Source organism: Lepidochelys kempii, chromosome 13 (genome assembly GCF_965140285.1).
Source record: "Lepidochelys kempii isolate rLepKem1 chromosome 13, rLepKem1.hap1, whole genome shotgun sequence".
Classification (NCBI taxonomy): domain Eukaryota; kingdom Metazoa; phylum Chordata; order Testudines; family Cheloniidae; genus Lepidochelys; species Lepidochelys kempii.
In genome coordinates this window covers 26,089,967-26,110,131 of record NC_136392.1, presented here as the reverse complement: position 1 = coordinate 26,110,131, position 20,165 = coordinate 26,089,967, and the positions used below count along the sequence as shown (strand labels likewise).

The 20,165-nt window shown below is 45.5% G+C and overlaps 1 protein-coding gene across 5 annotated transcripts in view; it reads right to left on the bottom strand.

Annotated features, from left to right (window-relative positions):
- Positions 1-12,736, bottom strand: part of NCOA6 (nuclear receptor coactivator 6) — a 72,302-nt gene extending 59,566 nt beyond the window's left edge. For 4 of the 5 annotated variants that reach the window (XM_073309857.2, XM_073309860.2, XM_073309862.2 and 1 more), the window contains exons 1-2: positions 12,586-12,736; positions 3,440-3,557 (exon numbers count right to left, since the gene is read on the bottom strand). The gene's annotated coding sequence lies outside the window, so the exon portion shown is untranslated. The remainder of the gene's footprint in view (positions 1-3,439; positions 3,558-12,585) is intronic. The other variant, XM_073309858.2, reaches the window with a different exon arrangement.
- Positions 12,737-20,165: the final 7,429 nt, after the last annotated feature.

Here is a 20,165-nt window from a genome sequence, read left to right as displayed (position 1 = left end):
GCAGCTCAAATTGCAATACATCATCCTGATCTTAACATACCCAGATTTGACAGGATTTGTGAAAATTAGGGATGCCAAGCGATTAAAAAAATTAATCACAATTAACTGTGTGATTAAAAAGATTAAATGCACTGTTAAACATTAATAGAATGTCATTTATTTAAATATTTTTGGATGTTTTCTACATTTTCAATTATGTTGATTTAAATTACAACACAGAATACAAAGTATACAGCGCTCACTTTATATTTATTTCTGATTACAAATATTTGCACTGTAAAAAACAAAAATAGTATTTTTCAATTCACCTAAGTACTGTAGTGCAATTTATCATGAAAATTGAACTTACAAATGTAGAATTATGTACAAAAAATTACTATATTCAAAAATAAAACAATGCAAAACTTTAGAGCCTACAAGTCACTCAGTCCTATTTCTTGTTCAGCCAATCGCTCAGACAAACAAGTTTGTTTACATTTGCAGGAGATGATGTTATTGCCTGCTTCTTGTTCACAATGTCACCTAAAAGTGAGAAGAGGCATTCGCATGGCCCTGCTGTAGCCATCGTCGCAAGATATTTACATGCCAGATGCGCTAAAGATTCATATGTTCCTTCATGTTTCAACCACCATCCCAGAGAACATGCGTCCATGCGGATGACAGGTTCTGCTTGATAACAATCCAAAGCAGTGCAGACCGATGCATGTTCATTTTCATCATCTGAGCCAGATGCCACAAGCAGAAGGTTGATTTTCGTTTTTGGTGGTTTGGATTTTGTAGTTTCCGCATTGGAGTATTGCTCTTTTAAGACTTCTGAAAACAGGCTGCGCACCTCCTCCCTCAAATTTTGGAAGGCACTTCATATTCTTAAACCTTGGGTCGAGTGCTGTACCTATCTTTAGAAATCTCACATTGGTGCCTTCTTTGCGTTTTGTCAAATCTGCAGCGAAAGTGTTCTTAAAGCGAACAACATCTAGTGAGTCATCATCCGAGACTACTATAACATAAAATCAATGGCAGAATGCAGGTAAAACACAGCCAGAGACCTATAATTCTCCCCCAAGGAGTTCAGTCACAAAAGTAATTAACACATTTGAGTGTCATCAGCATGGAAGCATATCCTCTGGAATGGTGGCTGAAGTATGAAGGGACATATGAACGTTTAGCATATCTGGCACGTAAATACCTTGCAATGCTGGCTTCAAAAGTCCCATATGAATGCCTGTTCTCACTTTCTGGTGACACTGTAAATAAGAAGTGGGCAGCATTATCTCCCATAAATGTAAACAAACTTGTCTGTCTGAGCCATTGGCTGAACAAGGAGTAGGACTGAGTGGACTTGTAGGCTCCGAAGTTTTGCATTGTTTTGGTTTTGACCTTAGTTATGTAACACAAAAATTGACATATGAAAGTTCAAGTTTCATGATAAAGAGGTTGCACTACAGTACTTGTATGAGGTGAATTGAAAAATACCATTATTATTTCCTAAATCTGAAAGGATCACAGGCATTGTTTCACTTGAAAAGGAAAAATCATGCTGAATGGGCGTTTTGAGCTTTTCTTTACATTTGGGTTATAATCTAAGACTACATCTACACTGTACCATAGTGCGGACTATGGGGTGTGATTTGCAGAGGGCACCAACGGGTTGTGCACTAACTGCCACATGTGGACACTGCTCACACAAACTAAAAGGTTTGCATTAACTACCTGGTTTGCATTAACACAGTCTTGTTAGAAAGAGAAAGAAAATGACTGTTCCACTGAGGATACATGTGTAAACAGTTACTGGACCAGAGGCTGCAGTCCAGTGATTAGGGCACCCACATGGGAGATAGGAGACGCAGGGTCCACTCCTTGTTCTCCAATCACTCTTTCATTATTTATCCACAGTGGAACAGCTCCAACAGGAGAGACTGAGGGAGCCCCTCATCAGAATATCTCACAGCTCAGTGGTTAGAGCACTCTCCTGAGGGGTAGGAGACCCCTGTTCAATTTTCTCCCCCAGCAGGGAGGAGAGACTTGATCCTGGGTCTCAGATATCCCAGGTGGGTGCTCTAGCCACTGGCCTAAAAAGTTAGAAAGTGGGTACCACAACCTCCTCCTCTTCTGGAGGTTTTCTGTGGATTGAGGCAGGCGCCTAACTCACTCCTGCTAAGAAACTACTTAGGCCCCTAAGCTGCCTGATTCTAGGAGAGGGGTTCCCACTTGTGGATTGCTAAAGAGAGATAAGCATGGAAGCCGGACAGCAGAGAGTTGCCTATCTCTGAGAGAGGGAGGGGGGTTAGCACACACCCCACTGTCAGTACCTCCCACTGGCTAGCTTAGGCAGCTCACCACCCTGTATACTGACCTTTTTGGATTGCATTCTAAAATGTCTCTCTCTCCTCTTTCACTGCATAGGGTGCCTAACTCAGAGTTTGTGGATTGCACTGTTATTCCTGTGATACTCTAGACACCTAAAGGTTGTAAAAGTTGCCTGCTGTGATACTCAGTGTTGTAATGCCCAAGTTCCTTCCTGAGCCCCACCCTCACTACCTAATCAAGTCTACAAAACACAACACCACCACCACACTTAGACAACTGACTGTCCATGACCACATTGTATGGCTTTATTCCAGGCATCTAAGAGCACCACAGTTATAACACACCTAATCTATTAAAACTTTCGCCATATTGCATCACTTTTGGCACAAATCCTGTAAAAACTTTAAAGAAGTAAACTGCAGTCTGCTCTGTATTAATACTGCATGCACAAAAAGCAGAGGCAAAGAGGAACCAATGTTATAATGCATAAAAATTTCTGAAAAGAAAAACTCAAGTATATACTAGATTTCACTTTAGGAAAAAATGTTAACGAGTGTTTCGTTTCAGAAATGTATACAAACTGTCACTTACTGAGCTCTAACCTTTGCTCCCCATGGCAATAGGGACTGGGAACATCATGCAAGCAGCACAGTCCCTCTCACTGAAAGGAGGGTGTACAGGTACATACTTCATGTTTCAGAGTAACAGCCATGTTAGTCTGTATTCGCAAAAAGAAAAGGAGTACTTGTGGCACCTTAGAGACGAACCAATTTATTTGAGCATAAGCTTTCGTGAGCTACAGCTCACTTCATCGGATGCAACGGTTGCAGTTTCCACGGTATGCATCCGATGAAGTGAGCTGTAGCTCACGAAAGCTCATGCTCAAATAAATTGGTTAGTCTCTAAGCTGCAACAAGTACTCCTTTTCTTTTTGCGTATACTTCATGTTGATCACTTGTAACCCCATGTGGCAGACTGAAAAACCAGCTCCAGAGAGAACAGATTCCTGACCTCCACTTCAAAAATGAAGTCACTGTGACCAAGGACCATCGAGTTGAAAAAAGGTTTTTTGTTTTTTTTTAAGAATGGAAAACAGAAGACCTCAAAAAGCCACACATACGCTTTTACTTACCAAGATGATCCCCCCAGAGACTTCCTTAATTTATGCCATTTATGCAGCTCTTTGTTAACCCCAGACTACTAAGTATTTTTAAACAATAGTATCCTCCAGCAGTGCTCAAGCGAAAACCCTGAAAGAAAACACAAAACAAAAGAAGTAGTCTATATGATACAAATCTATTCCAAAATAGCCAGTGTTTTTAGTGAAAAAACTTTTTTAAAATAATAAAACACTGAAATATTTTACTGCAAAAACCAAAACTGCTTACCACTTGTATTTATAATACAAAATATTTTGTAGATGGTAGGAACATAATTATTGTGCTGATATTAGAATATAAATGGTATAATTCATAAAAATTGAAACTCAGTAATTGTGACAATTTCAGGATATTCTCTAGGAAAATTCTGTGCCTGCCTCTACTGTTCCTCTGGAGTTGCTCACTAGGAAGGATGACCTCAAAAACAGAAACTGAGAAAGAGGTAAGAAGAGACTGAAAGCTCAGAAAGGTGGAGAGCTTCAAGTTTATATGACATCTACTAGCCAGACACCAATACAAAACAGGATCCAGGGCTACCACCAAAGCAGAAAGCCAACACTGTCTCCTTCCCAGCAGCTGGCAGCAGGGAGATAGGAACCTCACTAGAACACTGCCCTTGGAACTAGTTAGTGGAGCTCTGGTCTCCCTCCCTATCTTTCACATGTATCTTTGAGCTCTCCCTCTGGGTAGATGTTTAGTAAATTTTTCAAGCCCTGCATACTTAGAAACACGAGTCAAAAAACACTGCAGAAGAAATTACCATCTTGGCCTGGGAGGTGAGGTATTAGGGCTGTTGATTAATTGCAGTTAACTCAAGTGATTAACTAAAAAAAATTAATCATAATTAATCGCAGTTTCAATCACACTGTTAAACAATAGAATAACAATTTACATTTATTAAATATTTTGGAATTTTTAACATATATATTTTCAATTATATTGATTTCAGTTACAACACAGAATGCAAAGTGTACACTGCTCAATATATTATTTTTATTACAAATATTTACACTGTAAAATAACAAAAGAAACGGTATTTTTCAATTCACCTCATACAAGTACTGTAGTGCAACCTCTTTATCATGAAACTTGAACTTTCATATGTCAATTTTTTTGTGTTACATAACTACAGTCAAAAACAAAACAATGCAAAACTTCAGAGCCTACAAGTCCACTCAGTCCTACTCCTTGTTCAGCCAATTGCTCAGACAAACAAGTTTGTTTACATTTATGGGAAATAATGCTGCCCACTTCTTATTTACAGTGTCACCAGAAAGTGAGAACAGGCATTCATATGGGACTTTTGTAGCCAGCATTGCAAGGTATTTACATGCCAGATATGCTAAACGTTCATATGTCCCTTCATGCTTCAGCCACCATTCCAGAGGATATGCTTCCATGCTGATGACTCTAGTTAAAAAAATAATGCGTTAATTACATTTGTGACTGAACTCCTTGGGGGAGAATTATAGGTCTCTGGCTGTGTTTTACCTGCATTCTGCCATTGATTTTATGTTATAGTAGTCTCGGATGATGACTCACTAGATGTTGTTCGCTTTAAGAACACTTTCGCTGCAGATTTGACAAAACGCAAAGAAGGCACCAATGTGAGATTTCTAAAGATAGGTACAGCACTCGACCCAAGGTTTAAGAATATGAAGTGCCTTCCAAAATTTGAGGGAGGAGGTGCGCAGCCTGTTTTCAGAAGTCTTAAAAGAGCAACACACCAATGCGGAAACTACAAAACCCAAACCACCAAAAACGAAAATCAACCTTCTGCTTGTGGCATCTGATTCAGATGATGAAAATGAACATGCATCGGCCCGCACTGCTTTGGATTGTTATTGAGCAGAACCTGTCATCCGCATGGACGCATGTCCTCTGGGATGGTGGTTGAAACATGAAGGAACATATGAATCTTTAGCGCATCTGGCATGTAAATATCTTGCGACGATGGCTACAGCAGGGCCATGCGAATGCCTCTTCTCACTTTTAGGTGACATTGTGAACAAGAAGCAGGCAATAACATCGTCTCCTGCAAATGTAAACAAACTTGTTTGTCTGAGCGATTGGCTGAACAAGAAATAGGACTGAGTGACTTGTAGGCTCTAAAGTTTTGCATTGTTTTATTTTTGAATATAGTAATTTTTTGTACATAATTCTACATTTGTAAGTTCAACTTTCATGATAAATAGATTGCACTACAGTATTTAGGTGAATTGAAAAATACTATTTTTGTTTTTTACAGTGCAAATATTTGTAATCAGAAATAAATATAAAGTGAGCGCTGTATACTTTGTATTCTGTGTTGTAATTTAAATCAATATAATTGAAAATGTAGAAAACATCCAAAAATATTTAAATAAATGACATTCTATTATTGTTTAACAGTGCAATTAATCCTGCAATTAACCACGATTATTTTTTTTTATTGTGAAATTAATCACAATTAATTTTTTTAATTGTTTGACAGCCCTAGATGTAATGTTAAACACAAATTGAGTCTTGAAGTGGCAAAAATCTACAGGGTCTCCACCTAAGATGACACAGTGCCAGGATTAAGTAACAGTTTAGGTAGAAGGTCACGTGCATAAAGACTGGTCTCTCTCTCCAAATAATGTAGTAAGAGGGATGGCCAGAGACATTGTGAGACAGTGAAATAATCTTAAAGATCTTAGGTACAATTATGATACAGTTGAGAGAAGTGCAGTTGATGTTTAATACTTTATTTTAAACACACATCAATATTAGATGTAACTGATCACTTGCCAGGAATTTGCTATGTGAACTGCAGAGGCTGAGGTGAATTGTTATGAAGTTCCCACAGTGGATGTTTTACACTTCCCCTTTATGCCTAGCATTAATGGTATAAGCCACCATGGCTAAACTTAACTTAAAATATTAGGAAAAGATAAGTTCTTGGCAACCATCCAGAAGTTAATGGCTACAATTAAGATTATCATAATGTTTAGAGTTTGTAGCAATAAATATTAAACAGGTTCGAGAACTGTTGACTGTTTATATTATTCAGCCAACAGCTCTTCCCATAATCCTGGTTTCAGAGTAACAGCCGTGTTAGTCTGTATTTGCAAAAAGAAAAGGAGTACTTGTGGCACCTTAGAGACTAACCAATTTATCTGAGCATAAGCTTTCGTGAGCTACAGCTCACAACTCACGAAAGCTTATGCTCAAATAAATTGGTTAGTCTCTAAGGCGCCACAAGTACTCCTTTTCTTTTTCCCATAATCCTGAAACAATAAAATTTTGCAAAAAATAATAATAATAATAATAATCTTTCTTCCATATTTCCACAATGTGTGAAGATGCAATTTGTTAGGATGTAGGTGATCTTGGGTGTGAGGCATATTGATATGCTTTAGTGGAATTGTATTATGTTTTAAAATTCCATAATCTTCTTTGAAATTCACTGAAAAGAGTGATTCTAGATGATGTCCCTTGACATAGTTCCATCACCTGAGACATTGTAACTTTTATTGTACATAAAGCCAACTGATCAACTCTCCAGGGGTGACCAAAGAATAAGGAAGAGAGGACGTAACTTTGGAAACAAATTCCAATTGCAACTAGTCACTTACCTAAAAAGACTAATATTTTCACAGGTTAGGTCCAAATAAAGGGAGATTTCCCACCTACCCTACCCTGCCCAACCCTGCCCATTTATCACAAATTAATTTAAAGTGTCACCATTGTTCTTGGAACTGGCATCCTGTAAAACTGAATACCCGAATTGTGAATTACAATTAGCCAAATTGTTAGCGTCATGTGAAAGAGAACATTTCCATTTGGAAACCATACAAATACAATTTTCTGTTCCATAAGAAAGCCAGGGTTTTATAGTAATGCAGCATTTCATTAAGATACACAGGCACACTCAAACAGTCATTAAACATACACAGTGAAATAATCAGTTAATTAAAATTACATGTATTTTTCTGAAAATAAACTGTGCTTTAGTTTGATTTTCCAAGTGCAGCTAAGGAACTAATTTTTAATTATGGAGAGATAGCTTGTCACAACATTGACTATGGACTTTCTACTGAAAGGTCACTTTACCCACAACTAAACAGATTTGGCTCAAGGTTCTCATAATTACTTCTGCCAGAAAAGTCTTGGTAGTATTTATAAAATTTGGGTGTAATCAGACCAGGAATTCATGTTTTGAAATAAAAAGGTTTTAACTGCAAGCTTTTTTGCCAACTATTAAGGACAGCTTGGCTGAAGAACTCCAAATCTGATTTATTCTGCTGTCCCCACTGTGAAAGTATTCTATGAACAAGTCTGCAAAAGTCCAGAAATTCTAAAATAGTCCATGTTTTAATGTACAAAAATACAGCACTAAGATACTACGAACAATTTGAACATCAAAGCTTCTGCATGAGACTGACAAATCCAATTGCCAGCAGCAACTAAGAGAATTTTCCCTGACAAGTAAGAAGGCATGTCAATTTTTGCACAATGTTAGCGTTCATTTTTAAATACATGTATTTTTAAGCTTCAAAGTTAAGGTCTTTTTGTACCTGAGCCCACATACTGATGTGTTCCTGATTCTGCAAACAACACTAGTGTCTTCTACTGCTTCAGCTTTGTCAGACAGAGGAAGAGTGAAATTAGCAAGACTGTTTTAAGAAAGCTGTGATCAGCAGTGAAGCTGAGAAGAATCATGTCAATTTCATTTTGCTACTGTCTAGGAAACCTATGACCCATAGGAGAGGCAAACACTGAAGCTGTTCACATGAGAGGACCAAAAGAAACAGAGAGAGAGAAAGAGGGAGTAAGAGATTTTCCTATGCTGCAGCCAAGAGACTAGGCAAGGAGCATCATAGCAGAAAGCTCCAAATGCACAACTGTCAAGAAGCTCCAGAGTGGAGGGAAAAGAGTTAGAATTCTCTCTCTCTCTCTTCCCAACAACCAGAAGCAAGTTTGAGAGGACTGAAAAGGGAGAGGCGGTGAAGTGCAAGGAGACTTAAAATTTTTCAGATGCCTATTAGTGCGATACAAAAGGTACAGTCCCACAGAGGGCCCAGCACAATGTTGGATTTATTTTTCAAAATTATTTTATTTACACTTATCTAAAATTGCATATCCAAGGCTTGCAGTTACACAGCACTTAGTAGTCAGAGTGAAAAATATCTGTACCCCTCCCACACATGCACACAAATTGAACAAAATCAAAATAGGGCACTCTCAATCCAAAATAAGCACATTATACTAACAGGTGTTAGTTTTAACTTTTTAAACGCTAAACAAGTTGTCACCTGGTTATATAAGAGACTGCCCTCCTTTCTGTGTCATACTGCATCAATAAAAGTAAACTGAGGCACTTAATCTGGAGCTCCCTCATGATAAAAAAAGAGACAGCTATTACCAGGGCATTATCCATGCATTCCCCTCCATTCTCAAACTTCCTCCAAGTCCATTCAGATGCATTAACCTTCCAGTTACACTGCAATGTTCCACTATTTTTCTTTCTTTATTTTTGTTGTAGTAGTAGTAAATGTATTTACTGCTAGTGCAACCAGGAAGTTAGCAATTTAGCTATGATGGAATGAGCATGTTTTTGTTATTTTGGATTAAGGTAGGATACTGTCCATTTTAATTGTATGGGTTTCCAGAGCAAAGGATGGGGGGCCTGCAAAAAACCCAACACTAATAATAACATCCGCACTGAAAGGATAAAAAAAAATATTGAACTCTGGTGGACTAGTGGGTTGGAAGGGATTCAAGAATCAAGGATCTCACCTTAAAAACCCTGCCACCAGCCCTCCTGTTAAATCAGAATCTTGTCTGATCTCAACTCCAGCAGTATCACACAAGGAGAGAGACTGATTTTAAAAGATAGAATCCAAAATAGTTAGAGCTTCATGAATTTAACACGCCACCTTGGATTAGACCTAAAAAAGCAATTATAAACTAGCATGCACCAAGGAGCACTGCCCAAAACACACCTTCTGCAAGAAGCACTGCTACTCTAGACAATCACAGAGCTGAAAAGGGGTGGCAAGGTTACTACTTGGAAGGAGAAGTCAGTGCCCTCCGAAGCAGAGATGAAAAATGTATATGCTTGGCCACTTCTACTATCTAGACAGCAGCTGGAGGTGGGAGGCATGGTTTCTCAGCAGGGTGCTGCCCCCCTGGACCTCAATGATGCACATTCATTGACATCTTTTGTATTGGCCTCAGGCTTACCAGATCTAGCATGTTTCAAGCCAGTCTTCCCCCAATGTTCCCAAAAGTTATTAAACGACCTTATGCCTGCACACAGTATAATGGGGTGAGAGACTCATTTTCAGCGTTGAGTATTATACTGTCCAATGTTCTACATATTAGCATGTATACAAATTCACCACGGGAACAACCTATATAACTACAAATTAGCTTCTAAATAATGTAGTCTCTCTTGCGTAGGACAGAAACAAAAGCATCTTACCTACTGTACTTCAAATACACACCAACAACCTGTGCAACCCCTCTTTCCCAAATACAACCAAGTGATATCAGAATCTTCCAGTCATATTAACCCTTTGGCATCCTCAACAGTGCGGTTCCCTGCCGCTGCACACATCACAAACCCAGTACACCTACACAACTCAACTATGATTCAAACCATTACCTAAAATGCAGTGGATCTAGTACAAGACATCTAATATTATAGACTTTTTAGATATTATAGATTAACTGACAAAACATACTGGTTTTAATATGTTTAAACATTCATACTCAAGGTATACAGGGTTTAGTGGTGTCAACTCAGTGTCTTACTCAGACTTTTACTTACCTTGCATGGACAGTGTCCAGGGCAGCATTGAGGTTGTTTGTTGAAATGTAACTGTGCAGTTCCACATTTTTAAGTGTTAGGCCATTGAACGTTTAATCTTAGTTTAGAAATGCCTGGCTTTCCAACGTGTTTTGATTTTTGTTTTTAAGGGAGTAAATAACTATACCCCTCAGATTTGCCACTGTTATTAATGTAAGATTACCACATAAGCAGCAAGGCCACCACAGACAGTTCCTCTCCTGTAAGTTCTACCCAGGGGCAAGTTTGTCAGAGCATTACTGCCCCCAGAAGTAGCAACTGCAGGTCTCTCTCTAGGGTAAGTTTTAAGCCTGCTGAGGGACACTTTTATAAGTCCCAAGAGAATAGGAGGACTGTGAGCAGAAGCCAGAGTACGGTGCAGAAACCATGAAATATGACCTTAGTAGCAAAAGTTAGGATCACAGAACTACCACGCAAAAATGTCATGGTAAAGCCAGGACATTCTACATTAATGTTAAAAGGAAGCAATACAGTTCAATGGATAGGATAGTAACATAAGGAGTCATGAGATTCATGTTCTAATTCCCAGCTCTGCTGTGAACTTGCTGTGTAACTGTAGGCAATGAGCCCAAAATGATCAAAAGCAACCACGAATTTTGGGTGCCTGACTTGAACATCGACTATGTTCCTGAGGTGTTGACACACAACACTCCACATGAAGTCTATGGGAGCTCAAAGTACTCACCACCTCTGGAAAACAAAACCAAAAAAATAGACCATACGTGTCTAAAAGCTGAGCACGCAGAAGTTGCTGTTTCCATAATTAGAGGCCACTTTTGATCATTTCACTCTTTGTGGCCCAATTTCCCCATCTGTGAAGGATGAAGAATGATGCTTAGGTCCTGGATACCTTAATATCACCTTTGTAAAGCTACAATGAAAAATGCTCATGAGGGTTTAATATCATTATGATAACAACTTCACCATTATAGAAAAGACTGTATCTGAGATATTTTCCCTTTAAACTTTAAGTTATGCTAAGTATTTGCATCTTAATTAAGATGTGCAATATGCAACTTTAAAATCCAGACAAGGCTCACAGGACTAAAATTGAACTTGTCATAACCAGAATAGGGAGCACAACTGCCCAAGCAGGACACCCTTATGAAATCAGAGAAACCCAGAACCCACCATTTTCTATGACCAGGTCACTTAAGGCAGTTAACGTTCTAAAAATAATGCAGACCTTACAACAAGAGGACAGAAAGTTGCTCTATTAATTTATTTTTAAAAGGGGTGAAGGAGGATTAAAATAAATGCATGAAATATTGCCTGCATTTGTTCAGAAACTAGAAATAGGAAGGATAATGGATCAAGAAAGAAAAGTTACAGGATCCACCAATCCCCATATGCAACAGTGTCACTGACACAAGTAAAGGCAGGATACTGGATCTGAGGGTTGAACAACCTGTACCAGCCCAGCAATGCTATGTTCTTTGAAGTTTAAGTGATGACATGAACATGAATGGTCTAGTCAGTTCAACATTCAACACCCTCCTACTAAACTGTGCTGGATCCAGTTTAAGGTGTCCATAACTGCAAACTGCAGATGTAAGAAAGCCAGTAGACAGACTGACAAGACATGTACCGATTCACAAACAAAGCATACCAAGTGTGCTGCAAAGCTACAGTGCTGTGTTAACCCCCTAGGGAGAATGCTAGGAAACTGACACAAGTCCTCATCTCCCAGGTGGCTCTGGCTCAGACCGGGTCAAGCTGCTGACTGTGAATAACTGAGCCAGCTTTGTTCAGGGATCCAGGAGCACCACGACAGCGCAGGTGTGGACACTGCTGGGGCACCGAGCAGGGGGGCAGCCCCATCTCAGACCTGCAGTTTCTATACACGCTGGGACTTTCACAGGACCCTACGGGAGTTCGGCACCCAAGCCACACTGAAATTCAACAGGAGAAGGGCGCCCCACGCCCTTAGGGTCCTTTACAAATCCCCGCCTTTAGCCCACCTAAGGGGCACCCCGCAAGGAGCGAAACCCAAGCGAGAGCCCAGCCCCGCTACCCGCAGGAGCCGGGCCCGGGCAGCAAGAGCGGGGCCAGCCCCCACGCGCGGGGCCAGGCCTCGGCCCCCTCCCCCAGCCCCACGCTCCCCCCTTCCCCGGCCCGGGGCACCCCCGAGCCAGCCCGCTCTCCGGGCGCAGCCCCGCTCCGTGCCCGGCCTCTGCCCTCCTCGGGCCGGGCCCACTCCCGCTGACACTCCCGGCCCCGCCTCCGCCCCCCGGCCCTGTCAGGCCTACTCCCCGCGATCCCGCGGCCCGGCCCCGCCCTCACCTGGGGGAGCCTCCGCCGTGTCCGCGGCGGGCAGCGGACGGAGGACCCGGCCTTGGGCCCGTCGCACCGCGGGGGGGGGTCGGCCCGCTAGCTGCCAAGCGCCCAGGACACCCACGGCAGCCCGGCCGCAGCTCCGCCTCCTCCAGGCCACGTGACCGAGCGGGAGCGCGCCGGGAGACTGGCCAGCGCGCGCGTCGCGGCCGCGAGGAGCGCGCCTGTCGCCGGCCCTGGCTCTGCGCGCGCCGGGGCCGGAGAGTCGGGGAGCGTCTGACCCCCCCCGCCCAGTCACCCCCAAAACACACAGCCTGACCCCCTCCCCCGCTGAGAACCTGACCGCCCCGCCCAGACACCCCAAAACACACAGCCTGACCCCCTCCCCCGCTGAGAACCTGACCGCCCCGCCCAGACACCCCAAAACACACAGCCTGACCCCCTCCCCCGCTGAGAACCTGACCGCCCCGCCCAGACACCCCAAAACACACAGCCTGACCCCCTCCCCCGCTGAGAACCTGACCGCCCCGCCCAGTCACCCCCAAAACACACAGCCTGACCCCCTCCCCCGCTGAGAACCTGACCGCCCCGCCCAGACACACCCAAAACACACACCCTGACCCCCTCCCCCGCTGAGAACCTGACCGCCCCGCCCAGTCACCCCCAAAACACATAGCCTGACCCCACCCCCCGCTGAGAATCTGATCACCCCGCCCAGACACACCCAAAACACACACCCTGACCCCCTTCCCCGCTGAGAACCTGACCGCCCCGCCCAGACACCCCAAAACACACAGCCTGACCCCCTCCCCCGCTGAGAACCTGACCGCCCCGCCCAGACACCCCAAAACACATAGCCTGACCCCCTCCCCCGCTGAGAACCTGACCGCCCCGCCCAGACACCCCAAAACACACAGCCTGACCCCCTCCCCCGCTGAGAACCTGACCGCCCCGCCCAGTCACCCCCAAAGCACACAGCCTGACCCCCTCCCCCGCTGAGAACCTGACCGCCCCGCCCAGACACCCCAAAACACACAGCCTGACCCCCTCCCCCGCTGAGAACCTGACCGCCCCACCCAGACACCCCCAAAACACACAGCCTGACCCCCTCCCCCGCTGAGAACCTGACCGCCCCGCCCAGTCACCCCCAAAGCACACAGCCTAACCCCCTCCCCCGCTGAGAACCTGACCGCCCCGCCCAGACACCCCAAAACACACAGCCTGACCCCCTCCCCCGCTGAGAACCTGACCGCCCGGCCCAGTCACCCCAAAACACACAGCCTGACCCCCTCCCCCGCTGAGAACCTGACCGCCCCGCCCAGTCACCCCCAAAGCACACAGCCTGACCCCCTCCCCCGCTGAGAACCTGACCGCCCCGCCCAGACACCCCCAAAACACACAGCCTGACCCCCTTCCCCGCTGAGAACCTGACCGCCCCACCCAGACACCCCCAAAACACACAGCCTGACCCCCTCCCCTGCTGAGAACCTGACCGCCCCGCCCAGTCACCCCCAAAACACATAGCCTGACCCCACCCCCACTGAGAATCTGATCACCCCGCCCAGACACACCCAAAACACACACCCTGACCCCCTTCCCCGCTGAGAACCTGACCGCCCCGCCCAGTCACCCCCAAAGCACACAGCCTGACCCCCTCCCCCGCTGAGAACCTGACCGCCCCGCCCAGACACCCCCAAAACACACAGCCTGACCCCCTTCCCCGCTGAGAACCTGACCGCCCCGCCCAGACACCCCCAAAACACACAGCCTGACCCCCTCCCCCGCTGAGAACCTGACCGCCCCGCCCAGACACCCCAAAACACACAGCCTGACCCCCTCCCCTGCTGAGAACCTGACCGCCCCGCCCAGTCACCCCCAAAACACACAGCCTGACCCCACCCCCACTGAGAATCTGATCACCCCGCCCAGACACACCCAAAACACACACCCTGACCCCCTTCCCCGCTGAGAACCTGACCGCCCCGCCCAGACACCCCCAAAACACACAGCCTGACCCCTCCCCCGCTGAGAACCTGACTGCCCCACCCAGACACCCCCAAAACACACAGCCTGACCCCACCCCCACTGAGAGCATGACCGCCCTGCCCAGAGACCCCCAAAACACATAGCCTAAACCCCACCCACTGAGAACCTGACCGCCCCACCCAGATGCCCCCAAAACACACACCCTGACCCCCTTCCCCGCTGAGAACCTGACCGCCCCGCCCAGACACCCCCAAAACACACAGCCTGACCCCACCCCCACTGAGAGCATGACCGCCCTGCCCAGACACCCCCAAGGCACAGTCTGACCCACCCCATGAGCCCGACCACCCTGCCCAAAGACCCCCAAAACACATAGCCTAAACCCCCCCCACTGAGAACCTGACTGCCCCGCCCAGACACCCCCAGGGCACAGCCTGACCCGCCCCGTGAGCCTGACTGGGCCCACCCAGACACCCGCAAAACACACAGCCTAACCCCCCCCCCCCATTGAGAATCTGACCACCCCGCCCAGACACACCCAAAACACACAGCCTGACCCCTCCCCCACTGAAAACCTGACTGCCCCGCCCAGACACCCCCAAAACACACAGCCTGAGCCCCACCCACTGAGAACCTGACTGCCCCGCCCAGACACCCCCAAAACACACAGCCTGACCCCCCCGCACTGAGAGCCTGACCGCCCTGCCCAGACATCCCAGGGCACAGCCTGACCCCCCGCCACCCGGACAGCCTGACCCCACTCACAGACAACCTGACCGACCCACCAGACACCCCCAGGGCACAACCTGCCCCTGCCCCCCTGAGAGCCTGACCGTCCCGCCCAGACACCCCCAGGGCACAGCCTGACCCCACTCACAGACAATCTGATTGCCCTGCCAGACACCCTCAGGGCACAACCTGCCCCCCGCCCGAGAGCCTGACCACCCCACCCAGACACCCCCAGGGCACAGCCTGACCCCCACTGAAAGCCTAACCCCCCTAATGTCCCAGGGCAGTGTCTGACCCCCCTGAGTGTGCCCCCGACACCCGCAGGGCACAGCCTGACCCCCCCACCGAGAACCTGACTCACCAGATTCCACCTGGAGCATAGTCTGACCCCCCTCAAGTGGGCCCCTGAGACCCCCAGGGCACAGTCTGACCCCTCCACTTGGAGAAACTCCTGACACCCCCAGGGCACTGCCTGACATTCCCCCCACCCCCAGCATCAAAGACATCCCTTGGGTTGGGGACCTCCCCTCCAGCTGCTTGGGAGGACCCCTCAGTCCACACAGTGGAGAGGAGCAGGAAGGAAGATCATTCCTCTTCTCCATGGAGATAGCACCACTCCACAGCCACCTCCATTCACCCAAAACTCCCTCCCTCCCCCCCATACACCACCCACTTAGCCTGAAATTATGAGAGATTCCCGCCCCATCCCTGCTGAGAGATCTGCACCCCAACATACATCCCTTCACCCCACTGAGCCAGGCTTTGCAATGAAACCCACATTAAAAGCCCTTCCCACACCAATGAGTGAGACTTGAGGAGAACACCCATCCTGCTCGGCACTTAGAGTGACCAGATGTCCCAATTTTTTACCAGCAGTCCCGATATTTGGGACTTTTTTTTATATGGGCTCCTATTACCCCCCATCCCCATCCTGATTTTTCACACTTGCTATCTGGTCACCCTATAGGCACCCCTGATAACTACACACCACACCCTATGGCAGAATTGTACCTTTAACAACAGTATATCTACGTGAGAGGAAAATCTCCCTCCCACTCAGTGGAACAACAAAAGTTTTAAATACTGCCCTAAAATGTATCTCACTTGAGGAGCAGCCCCCCATAACTCCAAGGCACTGAGACTTGCCTCATACCTTATGACTTAGGATGCTGTTGGTTTTGTAACCAATTCTGCAAATAAACAGAAGGCATTTCCTGGACCATGCTGTAAAGGAAAATGGAAACCTTTACAGAAAACTAGTAGGTAGTAATATGTGAATACCAATAGTGCTTCCCTCTGAGGATCTCAAAGCACTTAATAAACATTATTAGATCATGCCTCACAACATCTCTCGGGGGTAAGTATTGTTAGCTCTGTTTTACAGATGGGTAAACTGAGACACTTAGGCCATGTCTAAGTTACACTGACAGAAGCGCCGGTGTGGACAGAGCTAAGTCAGAGGGAGAGCTTCTCCTGTGACATAGCTACTGCCGCTGCTGAAGGTGAATTTATGATGTCCATGAGAGAGCTCTCTCCTGCCTGCATAGAGTGTCTACACATGCGATCTTACAGTGGTGCAGCTGCATTGGTACAGCTGTGCCGCTGTAAACTCGCTAGTGTAGACATGGTCTTAGACTTGTCAAAGGTCACAATGGGGATTTTTAAAATGTGTGTGTATGGAGCTAATTAGTAGGTCCTCAGTACTGCAAACTGTTCCATATGGGCAGATCTCTGCACTTGTATGGAGAGCCAGTGACTTCAGTGAGTCTTTGCAAAGGATAAAGGTCTACCACCGCAGAATAGTTTGAAAGATCAGCAGCTATAGGATTTTGTGCCTAATGCTACAAACCTGTATTCATATGAGTAGTGCTAAGGTGATACAGGACGTCTGTGACATTGGGAACAGAAGTCAGATCTTCTGCATGAACTCTCAGGCAACCAAGACTCAAATAGGGATTTAGGCCCAGATCCGCAGAGGTATTTAAGCTCCTAACTTCTGTTGAAATCAATGTAAGTTAGGAACCTAGCTACCATTGTGGATCTGGGCCTTATAGCTCAAGTCAACACCCTTTCTGGAGGTGTGTTCTTGGTGCTTTTCATTGGAGAACATTTGTTCATCTAGTCCCTTGGGCCCTGATCATCAAAGGATCTAGGCCTTTGGGAGTTAGGCACCTAAATACCTTTGAGGATCTGGGCTTTAGTACCTGTTTTTTTCCTCTGGGTCATACTGGCAGCCTTTGTCTGCCTACAGCCTGCTGAAAAATGAAGGAAAACTCGCTATGAGGGGATTCCTTCTGACATCTCAACAGAAGAGAGGGAGGGAGCCTCATTCAGAATCTGAGAAGAAGAGGAGTTTTAGGCACATTTAATTTTACGCCAGTGAGTTCCTGTTTGCCTGGAATATTGTTCATAAGAATAGCAGCTTCCTATGCTCTGGTTTATTCAATTTCCTATCTATTAAGGCAATTTACACATCAAACGTTTGCAATCCTGAGAAGCCAGCAATACTTAAATTTAGACCGGACCTCTTTAGGGTCTGTCATAAATATAAAGGGAAAGGTAAACCCCTTTAAAATCCCTCCTGGCCAGAGGAAAAATCCTCTCACCTGTAAAAGGTTAAGAAGCTAAAGGTAACCTTGCTGGCACCTGACCAAAATGACCAATGAGGAGACAAGATACTTTCAAAAGCTGGGAGGAGGGAGAGAAACAAAGGGTCTGTGTCTGTCAGTATGCTGCTTTTGCCTGGGATAGAACAGGAATGGAGTCTTAGAACTTTTAGTAAGTAATCTAGCTAGGTATGTGTTAGATTAGGATTTCTTTAAATGGCTGGGAAAAGAACTGTGCTGAATAGAATGACTATTTTTGTCTGTGTGCCTTTTGTAACTTAAGGTTTTGCCTGGAGGAGTTCTCTATGTTTTGAATCTAATTACCCTGTAAGGTATCTACCATCCTGATTTTACAGAGGTGATTCCTTTACTTCTATTTCTATTAAAAGTCTTCTTGTAAGAAAACTGAATGCTTTTTCATTGTTCTCAGATCCAAGGGTTTGGGTCTATGGTCACCTATGCAAATTGGTGAGGATTTTTACCAAACCTTTCCCAGGAAGTGGGGTGCAAGGGTTGGGAGGATTTTGGGGGGGAAAGACGTGTCCGAACTACGTTTCCCAGTAAACCCAGTTAGAGTTTGGTGGTGGCAGTGGATATTCCAAGGACAAAGGATAAAATTAATTTGTACCTTGGGGAAGTTTTAACCTAAGCTGGTAAAAGTAAGCTTAGGAGGTTTTCATGCAGGTCCCCACATCTATACCCTAGAGTTCAGAGTGGGGGACGAAAATGACAGGGTCTGAAAATCCTCCTTTTACCACTCCTGTTTTCATACCTTCTTCTGTGCTGCCCCCAATGTGGGAAGCCCCTCTTCATGTTCTAATCTCCACCAAACCCACAAAACCAGTCCACACTGAAAGAAATTAAGTATTAGATTTTAATCTTTTTTTTTTAAAAAAAAAACAATCAAAAAACCCCTACCTTCTCTAGGTTTCCTTCTGCACCCTGTATTCTCGTGTCTAGGTTGCAAACTCCTTGAGGCAGATACTGTTGTAATTTGTGTGTCTAGGTTAGCACCCAACACATTATCAATGCATAAATAACAATAACTAGCCAGATGCATTATTTTTCAATGGAAGAGTTTAACTGATGGTATGATACCATATGTAATGATTTGTCATCACTCTACCCTTTGAGCTAATCATGTAAGTGCTCTAACTTCATGATCTGGCCCTGGGAGACTTGTCTATGTAGACAAGCTGGCTTCATAGAATCATAAATATCAGGGTTGGAAGGGACCTCAGGAGGTCATCTAGTCCAACCCCCTGCTCAAAGCAGGACCAATCCCCAATTAAATCATCCCAGCCAGGGCTTTGTCAAGCCTGACCTTAAAAACTTCTAAGGAAGGAGATTCTACCACCTCCCTAGGTAATGCATTCCAGTGTTTCACCACCCTCCTAGTGAAAAAGTTTTTCCTAATATCCAACCTAAACCTCCCCCACTGCAACTTGAGACCATTACTCCTTGTCCTGTCCTCTTCTACCACTGAGAATAGTCTAGAACCATCCTCTCTGGAACCACCTCTCAGGTAGTTGAAAGCAGCTATCAAATCCCCTCTCATTCTTCTCTTCTGCAGACTAAACAATCCCAGTTCCCTCAGCCTCTCCTCATAAATCATGTGTTCCAGACCCCTAATCATTTTTGTTGCCCTTCGCTGGACTCTCTCCAATTTATCCACATCCTTCTTCTAGTGCGGGGCCCAAAACTGGATACAGTACTCCAGATGAGGCCTCACCAATGTCGAATAGAGGTGAACGATCACGTCCCTCGATCTGCTCGCTATGCCCCTACTTATACATCCCAAAATGCCATTGGCCTTCTTGGCAACAAGGACACACTGCTGACTCATATCCAGCTTCTCGTCCACTATCACCCCTTGGTCCTTTTCCGCAGAACTGCTGCCTAGCCATTTGGTCCCTAGTCTGTAGCTGTGCATTGGGTTCTTCTGTCCTAAGTGCAGGACCCTGCACTTATCCTTATTGAACCTCATCAGATTTCTTTTGGCCCAATCCTCCAATTTGTCTAGGTCCCTCTGTATCCTATCCCTGCCCTCCAGCGTATCAACCACTCCTCCCAGTTTAGTATCATCCACAAATTTGCTGAGAGTGCAATCCACACCATCCTCCAGATCATTTATGAAGATATTGAACAAAACCGGCCCCAGGACCGACCCCTGGGGCACTCCACTTGACACCGGCTGCCAACTAGACATGGAGCCATTGATCACTACCCGTTGAGCCCGACAATCTAGCCAACTTTCTACCCACCTTA